The sequence below is a fragment of the Nomascus leucogenys genome, chromosome 4 (genome assembly GCF_006542625.1).
Source record: "Nomascus leucogenys isolate Asia chromosome 4, Asia_NLE_v1, whole genome shotgun sequence".
Taxonomy (NCBI): Eukaryota; Metazoa; Chordata; class Mammalia; order Primates; family Hylobatidae; genus Nomascus; species Nomascus leucogenys.
This window is the reverse complement of record NC_044384.1, coordinates 76,709,535-76,713,171: the sequence shown is the minus strand read 5'-3', so window position 1 is coordinate 76,713,171 and position 3,637 is coordinate 76,709,535.

The window sequence follows — 3,637 nt, the reverse complement described above, 5'->3', positions numbered from 1 at the left end:
GCTGTCCAGGTGGTGGTGCGTGGTCATGGCTGCCCATCTCCTCTTCCAAGGCTGTAGTTGGAAAATGCTGATTCCCACTCTGCCCCACCAGGGGCTCACTCTGACACTGGATGTGTCACTTCCCTTTCACTTACATCACTGAGAAGGGTATATGGTTTACAATAGGCTGATCAAGAATTCAGACACCCCCTAAATCTTAGTAGTTAACACAAAAAGGTTTATATTTCATCCATGACACAGTCCAGGGTGGGCTGGTGATAGGGGCACTCTGCACCTTGAAGTCATTCAGAGCCCGGGCTCTTTCCCTGTTGTGGCTCGGCCATCTTCAGGGCTTGGAGTCTTCTGCCACATCTAATGGAGAAAGGGGGAATCTTTTGTGGGAGACACTCTGAGTCCATTCAGGCTGCTGTAACAAAATACTGTAGACTTGGATGGCTTATAAACAACAGACACCTATTTCTCACAGTTCTGGAGGCCAGGAAGCTGAAGAACAAAGCACTAACAGATTCAGTGTCTGGTGAGGACCTGTTTTCTGGTTTATAGAGAGTGCCTTCTTGCTGCATCCTCACATACATGGTAGAAGGGACAAGGGAGCTCTCTGGGGCCTCTCTTATAAGGGCACTAATTCTATTTGTGAGACCTGCAACCTCATGAACTAAACATTTCCCTTTTTTTTTTTTTTGAGATGGAGTCTTGCTCTGTCACTGAGGCTGGAGGGTGGTGGTGCAATCTCAGCTCAGTGCAACCTCTGCCTCCCAGGTTCAAGTGATTTTCCTGCCTCAGTCTCCCCAGTAGCTGGGATTACAGGCACTCACCACCACACCTGGCTAATTTTTGTATTTTTAATAGAGATGTGGTTTCACCATCTTGGCCAGGTTGATCTTGAACTCCTGACCTCAAGTGATCTGCCCACCTTGGCCTTCCAAAGTGTTGGGATTAAGGCCTGAGCCACCATGCTCGGAAAAGGCCTCTCTTCCTAGTAGCACCTTAGAGGTTAGGAATTTAACAACATTTAACAAATGTTGGGCACAAACATTCAGACCATGGCTTTCTACCCATCTAAAGTCTCATCTTAATATTATCTAATGCTGGGCATGGTGGCCCGTACCTGTAATCCTAGCACTTTGGGAGGCCAAAGTGGGTGGATCACTTGAGGTCAGTAGTTCAAGGCCAGCCTGGCCAGCAGGGCAAAACCCCATCTCTACTAAAAATACAGAAAAAAAAAAAAAAGGTATGGTGATGTGTGCCTGTAGTCCCAGCTACTCAGAAGGCTGAGGCACGAGAATCACTTGAACCTTGGAGGTGGAGGTTATAGTGAGCTGAGATTGCACCACTGCACTATGGCCTGGGCGACTGTGAGACTCTGTCTCAAAAAAGATATGGATGAGACTCAAAGCATAATTCATAATTCATCCTGAGGCAAAATGTTCCCCAGCTGTGAACATGTGAAATAGGTGCTTCCAAAATACACTGGTGGGGTAGGTAGGCATAGGATAGACATTCTCATTCCAAAAGGGAGAAATAGGAAGGAAGGGGTAACAGATCCCTAGCAAGTGCAAAACTTTAAGGCTGGAAAACAGTCATCTTTGACTTGAGGCTCTGCCCTCTTAAGTCCACAGGGGTAGAGAGGTCCTGTCTTCTGGACCCACTGGGGTGGTGGTCCTGCCTCCATGGCAGTTCTGTCTTGTGGTCCCGTTTTCTGTGGAGGCTCTGTGCACCTGTAGCTATCTTGGGCTGGGATCACACACTGGTGGCCCCACTGGTCTGGGTTGTAAGGTAGCCCTACTTTCGTGGCTCCCCTGGGCATTGCCCTCGTTGGGGCTTTCTACAGTGGCCCTGCCCCTGTGGTGGTTCTTTGCCTGGCCCCTTAGGCTCTCTGGAGCATCTTTGAAATCTAGGTGAAGGTAACCATGTCCCCACAGTAGTAGTAGTCTTTCTAAGACCTCATCAGAACAGCCTTTATATACTCTGTGTACTGGCTGAGATGGCACCATGCGGATGCCACCAAAATTTACCACCTATGTCCTTTAGGGGTGGGAGGAGGGTGGCCACTGGAGCTGAACTTGGGATGGTGAGGAGGACTACACTGAAATGCAGGGAGCAGAGCCTTGAGGTGATGCTGGACAGTGAGCACTGAGGGCCTGTGGAGGCCTGTGGCTCCTTCTTTGAAATCATTCTGTTCCTTAGGCCCTGGCACCCTAGGCCTGTGATGGAAGGGGCAGCCCCTGTAATCTCTGAAATACCTTTGGGGCCATTTTTCTATTGTCTTGATGAATAGCACATGTCTGATTCATGCTAGTCTCTGTAGCAAATGCCTGAGCACACTTTCTCATTTTTTGCAATATAAATAGGCTGAGATGTTTCCTAATCTTTAAGTTCTGCTTCTCTTTTGATGAAAAATTCCATCTTTAGAGTTTGTCTTCTTGCTTTTTACTATAAGCATTTAAGAAGAGCCAAGTTGCACCTTCAATACTTTGCTTAGAAATTTCTTCAGCCAAATATCCTATTTCATTGCTCACAAGTTCTACCTTCCACAAAACAGTAGGACATGAACAAAAGCCAAATGTCTTTGCCACTTTTTAACAAGGGTCATCTCTCCTCCAGTTTTCAATAAGATGTTCCTCATTTTCATCTAAGACCTCATCAGAACAGCCTTTACCATCTGTATTTCTACCAACATTCTGATGACCACTTGGGTGATCTCTAAGAAGAGTGAGGCTCTCTCTGTAGCACCCCTTTTCTGAGCCCTTACCAGAATCACCTTTAACAGTCTGTTTATGGCAATGTAGATTTTTTTTTCTAGCATTCATCTCAAAATTCTTCCAGCTTCTACTCATTACCCAATTCCAAAGCCTCTTCCACATTTTAGATATTTGTTATAGCAGCACCCTACTTCTTGATACACATTTTCTGTTGTTAGTCCGTTTGGGCTGCTGTAACAAAATACCTTAAACTGGGTGGCTTACAAACAACGAACATTTATTTCCCATAGTTCTGGAGGCTTGGAGGTCCAAAATCAAGGCACTGGCAGATTTGATGTCTTTGATGTCTTGTGAGGGCCTTTTCATGTGAACTCAGCAGCCTATTCTCACACTGCTGATAAAGACATACCTGAGACTGAGCAATTTACAAAAGAAAGGTTTGTTGGACTTATAGTTCCATGTGGCTGGGGAGATTTCACAATTGTGGCAGAAGGTGAAAGGCATGTCTCACATGGTGCAGACGAGAAGAGAATGAGAATCAAGGAAAGCAGGTTTCTCCTTATCAAACCATCAGGTCTCGTGAGACTTATTCACTACCACGAGAACTGTATGGGAGAAACTGCCCCCATAATGCAATTACTTCCCACTGAGTCCCTTTCACAACACGTGGGAATTATGGGAGTACAATTCAAGATGAGATTTGGGTGGGGACACAGAGCCAAACCATATCACCCATCCTCGTTCATAGATAGTGCCTTCTCACTGTCCTCATATGGTGGAAAGGGCAAAGGAGCTCTCTGGGGTCTCTTTTGTAAGGACGCTAATTCCATTCATGAGGGTTCCACCTTCATGACCTAATTACCTCCCCAAAGGCTCCACTTCCTAAACCTATCACCTTAGGGGCTAGGACTTCAATATATGAATTTTGGGGAGAC